Source organism: Cupressus sempervirens, chromosome 2 (genome assembly GCF_028749045.1).
Source record: "Cupressus sempervirens isolate cs-2001-9-10 chromosome 2, ASM2874904v1, whole genome shotgun sequence".
NCBI classification, from domain to species: domain Eukaryota; kingdom Viridiplantae; phylum Streptophyta; class Pinopsida; order Cupressales; family Cupressaceae; genus Cupressus; species Cupressus sempervirens.
The window spans coordinates 123162210-123180889 of NC_143119.1; the positions used below are offsets into that span (position 1 = coordinate 123162210).

Below are 18680 nucleotides of genomic sequence, written 5' to 3' on the forward strand. Positions count from 1 at the left end.
ACTTCACGCTTATCAAAACCCCATGTAAAAATTCCAAATTGCTCCCAATTTTTTACAATAGCTTAGTTGGTGAGTCACCTACTTATAACTAAGGTTTCAAGTCCACATCACCTGCTATGATGCCACATCAGCATGCTTTTTGCCAAGTTGTCCAAAATAGCCCAAAAAAAAATGAGACCAATGGTCGTGCATAAAGCGTACCCATAGTTGAACAGTTGATGTGGCATCACATCATTGGCTAATTTTTATAACTAAAGGTACATTTTATTCAATTTTAGGTAGTTAGCATTGTACTAACAACTTTAAAGTCACAAGTATTGGTACAATGTTGTCAAAAAAATTGGACATTAAGTCAACAAGTGTAGGTATCAAGTGAACAACTCCATTCACAACTATTGGAACGCGTTCAAGTACTGGGTCCTCTCCCCTATAATGTACCTCATAAAGGATCGACCCACATGGTCATTAGGAAAGTGACCTCTTAAAAGTCAAATATGTATATATTAACTAAGGGGAATGGTCCCTTGTTTGATGAACATCGTACTTGGAACATAATCCAAGTAGCGACGATGTGACTGGTCCTTCCCAACACTGCCACTTTAGGGAGATGCGCTTTGGGAAAGCTATGGGCCACGTGGTCTAGTGGGAAGTGACGAGAGTAGGTAATGGGATTTAGGGAGTTAAAAGGGAATGGAAATAGTTCAGAAAGGGATTTACAAAGTAGTTAAATAAAGTTAGGTATTAAGATAGCAGGGGAGTGGAGTGATAGTAAATAGTTAGTAAAAGTAAGAATAGTGTATAGTTAGTTAGGATTGTTTCCCTAAAGTTTAGGAAATGTTTTTAAATTAATAGTAGCTAATTATAAAAGAGGTGTTAAGTACGATTGAGATAGGAACAAATAATTTAGAAAAAATTATTAAATAGTAAGGGGTTAATAGATGGTTAGTAAGATTATTGTTTAGTGATTATTGTTAGAATACTAGGTAAATTAAATAGCTAATTGGTAAGTAGAGCATATACATAGTCTTAAGTGAGTATTTAGTAAGTGAGAAATATATATAATAATAGTTTGTACCTGGTGGCCATGACACAAATGTTTAATAGTTTGAATATACATAAAAAAATAATATAAAATATTCAACATTTTAAACTATAATACACATTTATAATAGCAAATAAAAACATGTGCATTGTTTAATGTACATCAGATGATAAAGGTTATGCATACATATACATATATGATATGTAAAATGAAAAAGAGACAAATATGCTTGAATCATCCATCTAAACACCTTATAGCAAGGGTACCATAAAATGTACCCTAAAGTTTACATAGTGTTCAAAGACAAACATGATTATAAATTTAACTATGTGTACCCACTTGAACCAGTTCAATTGTGAATTTATGCGTGGAAGGATTCTTATACGATATTTTATAGATGCAAAACATATTCTTAGGTTAGGTTGTTACTTTAATTGATACCCTATATCAAAAATTACATAGTTAAAACTCGTAGGAAAACATACTTTTATGAAGATCAACACCTAGTCCATATGTCATAACATGGACCCTGATGAACCCTAGCATGCTAGCATCGAGAACTTATCAGAATATATTTCCCTAGCCGTTTATTGATGTAGTCACCTGATCTTGACACCCACTAGAATTGAACATTCAAGGAATCCATTTAAGGGATTATGGTCCTTCAGTGAGTAGGGTATATCACCCTTACATACAAATTATGTTATTCAAAGACCCTGAGTAAATGTAATCAGAATACCTAACTATTGATAATTAGTATGAGATAATTTCCATAGCAAGTCAAATTGTGATATTGCTATCAGGATTATATTTGTGATTTTTGAGTCAAACTCATGAATCACTACTCATGAAACATGGGTCAATGAGTTTGACTTAAAAATCACACAGTTAAATCCTAATAGCAATATCACAAATTGACTTGCTGTGGAAATTATCTCCTACTTATCAATTGATGAGCTTAAGGGGCTTTCTAATGAATGGTTATAAGGCACAACACTTGGTGAAGGTTTTGCAAATGGAGTTGCAAGCTTTGGGTTTAACCATGGAGGAAACTCTGTAGTTAAGTGCACTCATGCCTTCCAGAAAGCCTCTGTGCTTCACCCCCGTGAGCATTATCTAGATCCAATGAGTGCTAAGTGTTCCATATATTCTCATGAGAGATGGATTCATGTTGAATCACTACTCATGAAACATGGGTCAATGAGTTTGACTCAAAAATCACAAAGTTAAATCCTGATAACAATATCACAATTTGACTTTCTATAGAAATTATCTTCCACTTATCAATTAATGAGCTTAAGGGGTTGGCTTTCTAATGAATGGTTCATAAGACACAACACTTGGTGAAGGTTTTGTAAATGGGGTTGCAAGCTTTGGGTTTAACCATGGAGGAAACTTTGTAGTTAAGCATGCTCAAACTGGAGTAGTACCGGGAAGGGTGACCTCATAGGAAGTCCTGGTGCTTCACCCCTGTGAGCATTACCTAGATCCAATGAGTGTTAAGTGTTCCATTTATTCTCATGAGAGATGGAATCATGTTGAATCATTGCTCATGAAACATGGGTCAATGAGTTTGACTAAAAAATTACACAGTTAAATCTTGATAGCAATATCACTACCTAACTATTGTTAATCTAGTTGCAACATGCCTATGTCAATGAGTAATTCCCAAAGTTATCTTTTAAAAAATAAATTTGTAGTTGTGTTTTGTCTTGAAATTTTAGGCATGACATTCTGGTATTAGAGCCCAATTTCAACACTAGAAGCCTAACACATTACGTTTCAACTTATGCAACAAACTACAACCTTGTGTGAGATGTACTTGATTGAACCATGATCTGTGATGAAGCACTCAGAGACATAGGAGATGGGAGGTTTTCTTACTAAATCAATAGTTTCAATAAAATAACATTTCCCCTTCTCTTACCCGGGAACCTTGATACAACTGCATCATTCTTGTAAAGTGAGGGTTCTCCTTTCAACTCTTCAACATAAAAGGAAAATAGTTTGATATTTGAATGATTTTCCAACATAACCCAGATATGAAGAAACACAAATATGAGATCTACTGACTAAGATCAATGCCTAATCCATTGGGTATAACACAAACTAAAACATATATCAAGATATTTTTGATCTATCTATTCACTTTGTAAATTAGGCATCATTCTTCACAATGAAATGCATGCTTATCAATATCCTTCCATGAAATTTGCATCCCTATCAAAATACATCAAGCATTTACTTGATTCTTTGAATCAACAGCAAAATATACTAAGACATACAACCCTAAACAAGTTGTAACTGAGATCTATGTTCTTTGTCCACAAATCACAAAAGATTGCAAATATTAGAGACAAAAGACAAGAATAAGAATGAAATTATTTTTGTCTGCTCCTTTGTATTCATTTCCTTGAGACAAATAAATTCAAGATGCATGAAATAAGTTATGAAAGACACAAAATAGATCAGAACTTAAGACATCATCTACCACCCACGTACCATGTCACCGACTTGCTTACTGGGCATCCTAGGCATGCCATGACATGTGGTAACATCTCACTCCATCGCTATACTCTGACACCTCCTCTGCAAAGAAACAAGATGTCGATACGTGTCCTCCCGTACACAATCATTTTGTCTTCATCGCTATATTGACACCTTTGTCTTGTGATGAAACGTGTGCTTTACACCTATCCATGCACTCCACGTGGTCTCTTCCTCTGCAAAGAAACAAGATGTTGATACATGCCGTCCCATACAAAGTCATTCCAGCTGTGTTGCTATATTGACACCTTCGGTGCAATGAAATGCATGCTTCACACCTATACATGCACTCCAGATGGTCTCCTCAAAATGCATGCCATATGGAGGTTTCTAGTTGGTCCACTCTATTTTCCATCACATCATCCTTGTCCTCATCTCATCACCATCCACATGTGCACTTTTGTTCAACATATAACTTTGGATCTACCAAGCTAATTGGAACCCACATGCACAAGCTACAATTTGTCTATAAACTGACTCTTTATGATGCACACTTCTTGCTCAGTAGTAATAAAAAGAGCTTGCAAGAAGACTGTAGAATAAGTAATCCGAGTATTCCCTTTCATATACATGCACCTCTTTTTGTGAAAACTAGGTTTTTCTATTATATTTCCAGATTTTCTCTTGAGGGAAGAGGCTCTATGGTGTGGAATACCCTCAAGATTGGTGCTCACCTGGTGAAGAGAAGTCTATTTTGGATCTATAATAGATGTACTGAAGCTCTATTTTGGAGTGATTCCTGGAATGTGCATCCTCCTCTCTTGTCCTCTTATTTGCACTTGCAACCTCTTTGTGATTTTTTCCTTTCTGCTAGATGGAATAAGGTGGCTCATTATAAGGAGGCTTATAACTTGGGCCTTGCTATTGGTTACAAATGGAAGAATTCTTCTGATTGGTCGTCAGATGGCTCTCTAGGGGATCGGTTGGAACTTTCTCAGATATTGGCTTCTAGGGAGTGCAACTCTCTATAGGAACCTAATGTTTTGGCTTGGGGAGGTGCTTCTTCTCGCAAATATTCTATTTCTTCAGGGTATCTTACACTAACTAAGAAACTTTTTGGTGAGGTGGAGGTCTCTTGGTGGAAGAAAGTTTGGAATAGCTTTTCTTGGCCTAAGTGTAACTTTTTCCTCTAGATTTTGGTTTACAATCATTGTCTTATTTGGGAGAATCTCTACAAGAGAGGCTTCCAAGGGCCTTCCATCTATTTCTTATGGCGCAATAGTGAAGAGAATATTTCTCACCTTTTTTTTCCAGCACCCCTTTGTTAAATAGATGTGGCACTTTTGGTGGAGTGTGTGGGGATGCATGTGCTGGCATGTCTCCTCCTTGTCTGAATTCTGGAACTGTCTGGGCCATCCCCCTTCCAAGAGCTCTTTTCTTTAGGTTGCTTGGACTATTGACCCTTCCCTTATTTTATGACATGTTTGGCTTGAGAGAAATACGAGGATCTTTGATGATGTGCAATTTGAGATTAGGCACATGTGGGGGAAAATTGCTAATTCTCTTCATGAAACACTCTTGGCACATTGGTGGAGGTTTGGATCTTAGAGATGTTGGTATTTACTCATGCTTTTCCTTTCCTCTTTAGGGTGACACTCCCTTGTTCCCCCATAGATGCTCTCAGAATAGAGCTAGGCAACACTCTAAGCATGTTAATTATGAGGGGCATTGGACTCCTCTCGAGGCTAGAGTTCTTAAAATCAACACTAATGGTTCTTCTTGGGGAAATCTTGGACTAACTGGTATTGGGGCAGGTGGGCATGACAGCTCTGGTGATGTTCAATTTTTGGGTAAGTGCACCAAGTTGTGGTGCCAAAAGGGGGTATAAGTGGACACCTTTTTTCTGAAATTAGCAATTTCTGAACTTCAACAAGAATTTGAAGATAGTATAGCTTAAAATTTTAAGATATGACAAAAACAAAAGTAGTCCTTTGAATCTAATTTCTAAACTACTAATTTTTTTTCAAAATGGTTTAGTTTTAGGTCCTCAAAAAAGGGGGCCACAGAAAGTGGTACTTGTTGGGCGTTCATTTTGCACGAGGTCAATGACAAGAATCTATAGTGTAATTCCTCTCTTGAAAAGAAAATCTTTTTAAGGATCCACTCCAAGGTTCAGTGTTTGTCTTATGACGTACCAAAATCTGCTCAGTAGAAGATAAATGCGAGTGTTCACAAGGAGGCCTTTGCTCGTTCTAAAAACCCTTTTATCTTGGAATTGAAGTAAAATCTATTCATTGTCTAAAAATATCACACCAAAAGAACAATATTTTTGTATTTTCTGTTTTTCAATGAATGCAATTCTAACAATGCAGCTAGTATGAGGTCCTATTCTAACAAGGGGTTAGCAAAGCAAATAACGAAACTGAAAGCAAATAACATGAAATTAAATAACTTGAAATTGAAATTCCTAAATGGACATAAGCTACAGAACACAACACGCTGCGAGTTAAACCTTTGAAGAAATCGGTAGAAAACCAATGAAAATAGGAGCAACGCTTCCTAGAATCCATTGATGCAATCGTCAGTGAGAATCTTTAACAAATCGAGTGATGTTTCACTGTTCATCAAAGTGCAAGGCCACAGAAAGTGCGCTCATGTGAGACAAAAAGCTATGTAGACATAATAGGGTGATCTCTTCTGAAGCTCATTACGTCAACAGAATTCATATATCTATAAAAAAAAAATAGAACTAAAAGATCGCACAACCAGAAACAATACAATAAACCTTTGGCTCAATCACAATCTCATGAATAAAATCCACAAAATAATGACACATTCAGGTAAGAATAACTACACTCTAAATTCTAACACCAAAAGCATAATTTTATTGCATAATAACGGTGGCCCTTCTTACATTTTACAATGGGGTATTTATAAGAAATCATCTCCTCAATTTGTGTTGAGAGTGAGAGATATCTTGATGCAATAAAATGCTTTTAAAACATTTAAACAAACTAAATATATACAAACTGACAATTTAACTGGTGCTTAGAGGGACTCCATCCATATTTTATTCATTAATTGGATGCATGAGTCCTTTACATGTCAAAAATAGAGAAAGCATGAGAGAGAATGTAGGAGGAAGCCATCAGTTCAAGTGGAAGTGCTTGGAGACATCAAAAATGGAAATTGACCCTTCAATAGGCATGTGTCGAAGTTAACTTGCCATCAGAATGTGCTCCCAATGCATGGAAAGTGTTATTTTTGGAGCTAGCAATCAACTATCAACACACCTCTGAATTGTGGAGCTAAAAAATGCGAAGTTGCAGACCTGCGTACTTGTGGATCTGCGAACCTCAGAAGCTCAATTCGCCAAAAAATCAAAGTTCTCAATTTTGAAAATGGTTTATGGGTTTTTCTCAAATGGGGCTTTAGATCATTTTTTGTATACATTCTTTGCCCTTTTTTGATGATTTGCACCCTCTTTATAGCCAATCACTTTCATAAACTTGCACTCCTACTTCTTCAATCTAAAATCCCAAGGCACTTGCGTTGAATCTCATCATTAATAGTTGCATAAGATGAGGAACCTATTCTACATCATGTGTCCAACCTTTGTATCTTCAACCTTTGTCTTCCCTCCAACTACCCTATCCTTCTCGGCAAGAAACCAAGTGATCTAGATGATCAAATGTTTGAAACTTTTTCATAATTTTTCACAAATTTTCTAGGCATTTCTAAATGGCTTTTTCCGAGGTCTTTTGCTCAAAATTTCAAGTTGAAACTTTCATCAGTCCCTAAATTAGGGCAGCCAAAGGCTCCCTATTTTAGGGATTGAAATTAGATCTTCAGTTCTTCTTTCCAATGGTGTAAACGGTTCTGAATTCCGAGCTTTGAGTCAAAAGTTATGACCCCGACAAGTTGAGGATACCCTTTTTACCTACAAAAAGAAGCAAACATTAGTCCAGAGAGATGAAAATGCTTAGTTAAGGCAAACCCTAATGACACTGGAACAAAAACCTCAAAAACTAGCTGCACGGTACGTGAGAGGTGAATGGGAGGCACAGTGCTTTAAGGCACACGCGCGGTGCGATATGGCATGCTCATGATGCTTCATGGTGCACACGACGCACACGACCATGCTTTGACAAACGTGTGCACGGTCGCACCTTGGCACATCATGGCGCGCGTGGCCGTGCCTTGGCAAGCGTGTGTGACCGCACTTTGGCACATGTGCACGCATCGCGTCATGGTGCGCATGGCCACACCTTGGCATGCGCTCATGGCACGTGCAGCCACACCTTGGCGCGTGTGCGCACATCGCATCATGGTGCGCGCGCGCAGAGCTTTGTGGTGTGCACTCTTTTTTTTTTTTTTTTTTTTAATAATATATATATATTTTTAAAGAAAAATAATTTTTTTGTGTTTTTCAATTTTTCAATTTTTTGTTATTTTTTTCATTTCATTTTTTTTTAAATTTATTTTTTTGGTTTTTTTACTCTAAAATTCTAACTTCTAACCAAATTTTCTTCTCCCGACTCCCGAACTATGAGTCCAAAAGTAAAAAAAAGTAGGGGGTCCCCATTCCTAGTAAGGAATGGGACGTGTGTTGTGGACACCACAACATTACTGTTTCTTCAGAAAAAACATAACATAGTACAAAGTGTGGCCCCCCTAAAATTTTAACTTTTTTAAAAAAAATTCTTTAATCACTTTGGTCAAAAGTTACCTAACACTGTGTAGTTTATCCCAAATTTTTCGGGTAATTTTATAATGTGTTTTTTTTTAATGAATTTTTTAATTGGACACATCCCAAAAACATGAAATATGTGTGTGCTCCCCCTAGAAATGATTGAAACTAATCTAAAATTGAAACTTCTTTTTTTCAAAGTGTGTAGAATGGAGTCTAGTTTCTAAAAAACTAAGTTGTTGTGAAATTCAATGAACGAGCTAAAATCTACAACCCAATTAGTACATGTTGGTTTTTGACCAAAAAATAGACATACATTCAAAAGAAATTATAGTTGAAAGGATTGAAATAGTTCAAATAAAAAATAAATTATATGGTTATATAGCTAACATAGAGACTTACAATGTCATGTATCCTAATTTTATTGATGCTCAACCATGAGGAAACTCGAAGGAGAGCACACAAGAAAAATCGATTATTTTTGGTATGCTTTTAGCAAAACATGTCTCAAACTAGTTTAGAGACTCCAAAACCTTGGGTTGGATCCCCAAGACAAAACCAAGCCTTAGGCTTGGTAGAATGCAAAGCTTTGAATAGCGTCACACGCTATTTAAAGCTTTTTTGGGTCTTAATAGCATGTATGTGCTTTAGTGCACACACATTATTAAAACCTAAATTTCAATAGAGAGGGAAGGAGAGAGGTAGAGAGGGTAGAGAATAAGAGAGATTAGAAGATGGGAAGAGCATAGGAGGTGGGATAGGGAGAGAGTGAGGGAGGGAGAAATAGAGAGTAGGGGATGGGAGAGAGAGAGTGAGAGTAGGGGATGGGGGAGAGAGAGAGAGTAGAGAGGGAGAGAGAGAGTGAGAGAGAGAGTAGGGGGTGGGAGAGAGATAGTAGGGGATGGGAGGGAGAGAGAGAGAGTAGGCAGTGGGAGAGGGAGTGGGAGAGGAAGAGCAAGGCAGAGAGAGGGGATGCAGGATAGAGAGAGAGGGATGGGAGAGAGAGAGAGTGAGAGAGAGAAAGTAGGGGATGTAAGAGAGAGAGTAGGAAGTAGGAGAGGGAGAACAAGAGAGAGAGAGGGGATGGGGGAGAGAGAGAGAGTAGGGGGTGGGAGAGAGAGAGAGAGTAGGGGGTGGGAGAATGAGAGAGATAGGGGATGGGGGAGAGAGAGTGAGAGAGAGAGTAGGTGGTGGGAGAGCGAGAGAGAGAGAGGAGAGGGGGGATGAGAGAGAGAGAGAGAGAGAGAGTGTGTTTGTGTGTGTGTGTGTGTGTGTGTGAGAGAGAGAGAGAGAGAGAGAGAGAGAGAGAGAGAAATTAGGGGATGGGAGAGGGGAGAGAGAGAGAGAGTAGGGGATGGGAGAGAGAGGAAGTGAGAGAGAGAGAGAGTAGGGGTGATAGAGAGAGTGAGTAGGGGATGGGAGAGAGAGAGCAGAGAGAGAGAGAGAGAGAGAGAGAGAAGGCAATGGGAGAGCACTAGTACAAAAACAACAATATACCACTAAATAAATTACTAAAAATTATAGAAATGTGACCAATTTTGATCACGTGACCATTGGTAGTTTATATCCGGTCATTACTTTGGCAACCAAATGTATGACTAAACTATTTTAATAATTAATTTGGTCATTGATGTAATCATTGCTTTGGTCATTTATAATTGTTTCATGGTAGTTTATTTGGTAATTTTGGTAGTATGTTTAGTAGTCTTTTTTGTGGTATATTTGGTGGTATATTTGGTAACTTATTTGGTATTTGATTTGATAGTTGATTTGGTATTATATTTGGTATTATATTTGGTAGTTTATTTGGTATTATATTTGGTAATTTATTTAATCACTAATTTAATCATATTAGGGCATGATGGAATTGAACCAACATCCTCCTACTTACAAAGCAAGTGCTCTTCTATTGAGCTAGTGCCCTTTAAAGAATAGTGATGTTATTAAATGTATAATATAAAGATCAAGATAATATTTTCAGCATCAAATTCATTGCATGTGGTTTGTTACCCTTATTATGATAAGGTTGTGGAACAAAAATAGAAATACCTTTATTTGTGCCAACAAGGGAGAGAATTAAGTCTATTTTTTTGGATGATAATTTATTGTTGTTGTAAGTTCTTAAATTTTATTTTGCTCAGAGAAATTGATTTATTTTTAGTTTCATCCAATATATAATATGAATGTACTTACCTCTATCAGAGAAAAAATATTTATGACTATATAGCGATAAGTACCTTAAACAATTTAAATGTAGTGTTTTGAATTAAATGTAGTGCTTAGCATCATTAGTTTCTACTATAAAATTTCTAATTAATAAAAAGTTGTTATAAATCAATTAAGAAAGTTATGAATGGTTCAATAAATCAACTAAAGTATTCTCTAGGAAGTACCTTTATCTATCCAACTAGATATATATTAGATAACACACAACTTGGTCTAGAAAGAGGTCACATTGAATATTCTTAGAAATCACAACTTGAATTAAATTACACAAATCACTAAACAGAATAGATAGACTTGACACATTTTAATTTGACCATCTTTTTCTTCACCTATTTGATATATGTCTATAACCTACGAGGTACAATATTGTTCCAACATGTACAAAAGTTTTGTCACCCCAACTACTTTGTCTTGTATTTTATTTTTATAGCCAAGTGGATTAATCAGTTGTTGACTTCTTATCTTGATTTAGTAAACATTTGATTTGATTTCTTAATTTAGGTTTTAAGGAAATAATTAAAAGCACTAGTGCATTTTACCCTAAATTGCAACCAAAAATTGTGAGCAAGTATTTTAAATGGGTTGGTTGGTCGAGTTATAAAGAAAATTTTTGTTTGTTTTTATAACATACCCGTGTTGGTCACAATTACGAGAAACTATTTTTGTCGCAATTGTGACACACACCGCAGCATAAAACAAAAAAAAAAGGGGAAAAAATATAACACATTTAATTTGGTGCGAGGGTTGCTGCGAGTCCGAAGAACAGAACATAAGGGCAAGCTTTCGATGGTTCACGATTGCCATATAATTTTAGGTATAGAATTGTATGGCAATTGTTGGAATGTTTCTTGATGTGCCGGTGGTCGACCTCCATTGACCCACCACTTCAACTCCTTCACTTCTAACATTTCGCTCGTAGGAGGGCATAGATTTTCAAGGGCGGGTTCTAGAAGAGAGGACTCGGCATTGTGTAGGGACCATTGTAATAGGTAAGAGTTTAGCGCTATATGGTTTTCTTTACCATGACATTGTGTAGGGTTTTAATATATAAAATTTTAGTTGATAAGGTTTTTGTCTAGCTAATTATGTATGAAATCCTTGTGTTTGAGGTGTAGGGTTAACCACTGATTACTTCCCATATATACCTGAGGCCGAACATAGAAACTTGTTATTAAAAGCCTTGTAGGCTTTCAAACCCTTAATAGCACTCTCATGTTTAACTATCATTTTTTCATAAATGTGTGTACATTTGGAGTGCTAATTGTTAGATACATGTGTTCAAAGAGATCAGAGAAGGATTCTTCAGATGAGGATGGGAGTAATTTTTCTAAATGATCACCACTCAGTAGTGAAGAATGTGAAACTCTTGAATTGTATGACTTAAATTCAATTGAGGAAGGGAGCATTTTGACCTTCTATGTGATTTTCAGTTATGATACTCTTGCTGCAATCAATCTTTTGGCCGCAACTATGTGTCTAGATGGCAAGGAAGATCGACATGGGCTATAAGCGCTCTATGACTTGTGTCATTTTTTGTTGGTGCATTTTTTTGGTGGTAACTCCCACAGTCTAGTTTTTTCACCCTCTATCTTGTCTAGACTCCACATAGATTCACCATGAATGGCTTCATCCCCTCTTCCAAGCACTCAACTCCTCATGCACAATCAAACCTTGGATTGTGCCTTTTTCTGCATTCAAGCCCTTGTTTATGTATTGTTAGTTGGTGCATGATTTACATGATTTATTATCCTCCTATATTCAAGAATAGAAAGTGTTCCCTTCTCTGCCATGTGGTGTCAATTCAACCACACTATAAGGGGTTTCATAAGAATGCGCTTGGGGACTCCATGTTGGCGGAATTTTCTCCAAAATTAGTGGTTTGAGCACTCCATGCATTAATCTTGTGCTACTTTTTCAGTACTGACTGCTTAATGCATCCCAGTCTTCTACAACCACGTGTTGTATTCATCTTGTGGAACTTCTGGTCCATCAAACTATCTGTTAGAAGGGCTTTGAATGTGCATTACAAAAACTTTCAAACAATTGTAATACTATGTACCATATAACAGCTGAAAACAATAGTACTTATGAAAAGAGATTGAAGTTATATTGAGCCCATTGAATTGAACAAAGAAATTAACCAAGATAATCTTTGATTTCATGTGGAAAGTGGCTTGGTGAGATATTCATTTATGCTGTCCTGACAAGGCAATTTTTTGCTATGGCATCCTACTTTTGGGGAGCTGAAAAACTAACAATTCAGATCTTAATTCAGTGTGCTGAGCAAGTTCTACCAAAAAAATTTAGATTTTCTGAACCTACGTTATGATTGACTTCATTGACTTCAACTATTTCACTATTTTAAGCTTCATGCAACAATTTGGCTCACGTTTTCTATCAGCTATACAATGCAATTTCTTTTAGACACTCCAATGGTTTGAATTTGCAGCCTGTGACCTTTTGTCTACCAATTACTTTGGTTATTGGTAAAATTGATGAATAATATTCTATATTTGGAGAAGTTATTATGGATTGAAGAAATCTTAGCTTGTTTAATAATATTTTATATAGGATCATGAGCTTTAGATTGGAACATTTTATATTGGGAGCAACACAGTAATTATATTTTTTATTTGATATGGAAGTAGAATTCTTAGAGTGAAACTTTTTGGATTGATAGTTGAGAATGATATATTTTTGTTATTGGATATAAGAGTATGAGTTCTAGATTAATATTTCTTGGACAAATAATCAAGAATAATAATAATTTTTTATTGTTTGATATGAGAGCATGAGTCTTAGATTAGAGCTTCTTCAATTGTTAGCTAAGAGCAATAATTGTTTTTGTTCTAGTCTATATGGGAGCAAGAGCCTTAAACTGAAACCTTTTCAGTTGAGTGCCAAGGAAAATAATTATTTTCGCTACTTGGTATGGAAGCCTACGACCTAGCTTGAAAAACCTCTTTGATAAGAACCAAGAACCATAATTGTTTTTGTTACTTGATATGAGAGCACAAACCTTAGATTGGGATATTCTTAATTGGTAGTGAAGAACACCAATCGTCTTTGTTACTTGGTATGGGAGTGTGAGCCTTGTATCGAAACCTCTTCAACTGAGAGCCAAGAACAATAATTGTTTATGTTACATCACTAAGGGGATTTCCCTCTCATTTGCTTATAGGCCCTCCAAAACTCGTGGAAATCAGGAAACTAATATGCTAACTGGTTTGAGATTTGTTTTCTTCTATATTAAATGGAATCTGCTTGAAACTTAATGGAAGTTTGGTACTTTTTCTAATTGCATGTTATTCACAGGGTTACAAAATAGTGTTAGCAAAAAATTTCTAGTTGCATTTGAGATGCACAAATCTTATCTTTTTCAACTAGTTATGGGTATTTGTAAGGGTAATTAAAAATGTCACGTTTATCACTTGTAGTGGTGCACTAACCGACTGGATTGGGGGCATCATAGAAGTTCAATTCATTGACTTTATTTTAATGTTCTCCATGATCAATTTAGTGTGCCTATTTAACAATTTTCTCCTACACTTCTTTCCTTCTATTATGTGGCCTTATCTCACCAAGCTTTTCTTCTTTGCTTTTGCATTGATCTATGTCTTATCAATACATCTATATTTTATTGATGGAAACTTATGGCTTAGAATTAGTGTTTTGTGTTTTAGTGAGGAGATAATGGAAAATGTAGAAGTATCTTTTTTAATGGAAATGTTGAAAATATGCTTTGCATATATACAACTAAGCTAGTCTTGATACCAAGGATGTCTATAAGATAAGGTAATATCTTCCAAAACTCATAACACATTTGTACATGATCCATAAATAAGCATTACAACAAGTGAACAATAAGGTAAAGGCCATGTGAGATAAATCTACATTTAATATATAGTAATTATTCTATTACAATTTGAAATGATTAGAACTTTTGAGTAGTAGTGTATGAAATACTATACATCTCTAACGTAGTTTGTCTAGCATTTAGGAAAAACACTGGCATCATAGAATATCATTTCTTTAATATTTTGAGAGTTAAAAACTATGGTGAACTACTTATATATTTTTAATATTTCAAAAGTGTCATATAAATGTGGAACCAATTTTTGTTGTGTCTTATAAATGTGGAACCACATTACAGTGCGAGTTTGGTATATCCCTACCTTACCTTCACCCATTCTGTTAACGGATTTTGACTGCAGTGAAAAAAAAACCTTCCATAATTATTAATTATAAGTCAAGTAATATTTTGAATCATAACGATTCTAGGATTTATATACATAAGTTGTCTATTTTTATCTTTCAAATATGCTTTACCTGCTGCAATTATTTCTATAAATTAGATTTTTTTGAATGTAATTTTTTGACATCTCTAGTAAAACTTAATCTTGTTTGGCATCCTCTTGGGTGATGGAGTTAAACAATCACAATATAGGAGTTATAAACTAGTATAGGAGTAGTTATGCATATAATTTCATACATCTGCGCTATAATTTTTAGAAATGTGGAAGCACAACACTGCAATCACAATACCAAATCCAACTCCATAACTTAATATGTAAATTTCAATAACATGTATCGAAGATGAGAGAAGTTCTCTATTAGATTTCAAGGGTGTCCTTTATCTTTCCTCAGGTCAGTTATCCTCTTGGCATGGATTGAAATATTACGAGTGGGAGGGCATTGGCTGTGATTATCATACATCGCATGTGATTACCCTTGATCTAAGCAATCAATTGAGTGGTGAAATTCATCCATCGATGTTTGATCTACAACACCTACAACACTTGGATTTCAGTTGGAATTACTTTCAATGTATTTATATTTCTCCATAGTTCTCAAAACTATAGAGGCTTTCATTTCTTAGCTTGTCAAATGCTGGATTTGGCGGTGAGGTTCCTCTAGTGTTGGGAAATATGTCAAGCTTACGTCATGTGGATCTTTCATATAATTGGGAATTTAAGGGTGGTAAGTTTGATGTATGGGCCATAGGTCTGAGAAGCCTTGAATTCTTTGGAATGAATGAAGTGAACCTGACAATGGGCTTGGAGCGCTAGGGTGAGGCCCTCAGCGGTCTTCACAATCTCACCCAAATTCAACTATCTAGTTGTGGGCTGTCAGGTAATATTCTAGATCTATCAAATCTGACCTCTTTGTCCCATCTGCATTTATCATGGAATTCATTCCCGTCCGAACTACCCTCTTGGATTGAGAATGCATCTTCGTTGGTTTCACTTGATCTCAGCTATAGTAATCTAAATAGCTCCATCCCTTCCAATTTCATGCCCTGTTCAAAATTGAGAAATATTGACCTTAGTGGTAATAATGACTTGAAGGGAAACCTTTCTTTCATTTTAGGCCATTCCAACTCACTTGTTGCTCTATCTCTTTCTGGCGGCAATTTAAGTGAAGAGTTTCCCCACTCTGTTGCAAACTATTCAAAACTTGAGACCATGGATCTGTCTTGTAATAATTTGGAGGGAACTATGCCATCCTCTTTTGATAGCCTTTTATCCCTTGCACATCTAGACCTCAGTAACAACCAGCTGTCAGGAAGAATCCTAGACTCCAATTCAAAGCTAGCAAGTTTAAGAGTATTTTTACTCAGCCATAATCATCTGATTGGCCAGATTCCACCCTCTCTATGTGAGCTTTCAACATTAAGTGAGCTGCATCTGGGCGATAACTAGCTGTCAGGAACAATTCCAGATTCTCTTTTGAAGATGGCTAGTTTAAATGTGTTGGCGCTTGCTTCCAACAGATTAAGAGGCAACATTTTATTTCAGATGCTCGAAAATCAAACTCGCTTACGAGGATTGGACCTTTTTGAAAATCAGTTATCTATTACTATATCTGCAAGTTGGATTCCACAGTTTGACCATTTGGAGTACTTGGCATTGAGGTCTTGCAATATAGAAGGTGCTTTCCCTGCATTTTTGTCCCAACAATATCAATTGAAGGAACTAGATCTTTCAAGTAACAACATTGTGGGAAATATTCCTTCATGGTTGTGGGATCTTCCTAATCTTGATACACTCATTCTTTCAGATAACAATCTAGAAGGTTCTCTACCCTAGCAGATATCCCATCGATTTTTTGTGATGGATTTGCAAGGGAATAGATTGTATGGCACACTTCCTACTCTGGATTTTATTTCATTCCTATTAGATCTGTCAGATAATATGTTTAATGGCTCGATTCCAAACATTAGACCTCCATCAGATATTTGGGCATCGATCTTTCTGTCATTGTCAGGAAATAACCTCTCCGGAGAAATTCCAAGTTCTACTTGCACAAATTCAGATAGAGTGGGCATTTTGGACTTGTCAAATAACAAGCTGACGGGCAAGATCCCTACAACTATCAGGTCATGTTCTCAATTAGTGGTTTTGAAATTGGCTCACAATGATTTGGAAGGGGAGATTCCAGAGGAGTTGGGAAATCTCGCAGCTCTTCATGTACTAAATCTCAATGGCAATAGGTTTCAAGGTAATATTCCTCCGTCCCTTTCAAATTGCACAGGTCTCAAAATATTTGATTTGGGAAATAATAAATTTGAAGGTAAAATTCCTATTTGGATTGAAAAGCTGAAAGATTTGAAAATTTTGAGCTTAACCTCTAATAATTTTGAAGGTAAAATTCCATCCCAACTTATGAGGTTGCAGAATCTCCAAATTCTAAATTTATCGAGTAATTGTTTATCAGAAAGTATCCCTCAAGATCAAAGTAATCTATATGCTATGGTCAATCAATCTCAAATTATTGATGAATGACTTACCTTCTCTTATTTCACTTATTTAAATCAGGACTCTCCTTATGAATCAAAGTTCAAGGATGAAGTAACAATTTGGATAAAAGGAAGGGTTCAAACATATGAGAAGATAATCTATGCAGACAAGTTCATGGATCTCTCACATAACAATCTCTCAGGAAATATTCCTCCAGCATTGGGAGTCCTCCAAGGTTTAATTTCTCTCAACTTCTCAAATAATCAGCTATGTGGTTCAATTCCTGAATCCTTGGCAAACATGGCTCATTTAGAGTCTCTAGATCTTTCAGAAAATAAGTTGTCAGGAAAAATTCCTTTCAAATTTTCAAATCTAACCTTCCTCGAAGTATTGAATCTTTCAAACAACCTGTTGTCAAGATTAATACCACAGGGAAAATAATTTGCAACATTTGAGGCTTCCTCCTTTTTAGGAAACCCCAACCTTCATGGTTTTCCCCTTGAAAATACAACACTGGGTTGTGGTTCAGGTTGCAGAGAGAATCAAGCAGAATGGAATAAGACTACAGTTGGTAGTAGCAAAGGTATAATGGAGAGTCGATGGTGGGCAATGGGATTGGGATTAAGTTATGGAGTTGGATTTGGTATTGTGATTGCAGTGCTGTGCTTCCATAGTAGTTATAAACTAGTATAGGAGTAGTTATGCATATAATTTCATACATCTACACTGTAATTTTATTTTTATGCATGGTTAGAATGCTAGCTATAGTTTCTTAGTTTAGGAATTGAAGCATTATATAAACAAGTATGTACAATGTAAATAATATTGACAATTTTTTTGCAATAAAGCTTTATGCAATTGTTGCTTCACTCATGGTGTGAGAATGCTTATATCTATGTCATTTGATTTTATTCCACATCTTGTTCAAAACATATAATGCAATCTCATCTATGAAGCATATTAAAAGATAAGGATTTGGAGTGACTTGTATACAATTCATTTTTTGTCATTTCGTTATATGGTTTGAACAAGTGTGGAAAAAAATTAGATTTTTATTATGAATTTTATGTTCACCAATCTATGTTAAACTAATCAACAAGGTCACTTTCCTAATACTTTATGAACTAGATGCTATTCGCAAGGTCAGTTTCCTAATACTCACTATAGTACTTGCTATTCAATTGAGATAGAATCTGATAATGAAGAATTTGAAGAAGATATTGTAGCAAAGGTATATTTGGTGTTCTTTTTTAAGTGAAAATGTGATTGTAAATTTTGTATATTGTCATATTTCACTTGCAGAAAGGTCAAATTGTAAATAGAGGTGAAGTTGTATGGATTTAAGTTTCTTCTTCATTATTAATAATGCTCTCGATTCCTCCTTTGTAGCTGTAAAAATACTTGTTTATTTTCACCTTTCCAGATACCCTTTACCAGGTTCTTCAAGATTCCAAAATATCTTGGGCTGACCCCACTCCATCATGTCCTAACTCCT

At 35.8% G+C, this 18680-nt stretch overlaps 1 pseudogene; it reads left to right on the plus strand.

Annotated features, from left to right (window-relative positions):
- LOC149571327 (uncharacterized) overlaps window positions 1–17878 on the plus strand; it is a 39214-nt pseudogene extending 21336 nt beyond the window's left edge.
- Window positions 17879–18680: the final 802 nt, after the last annotated feature.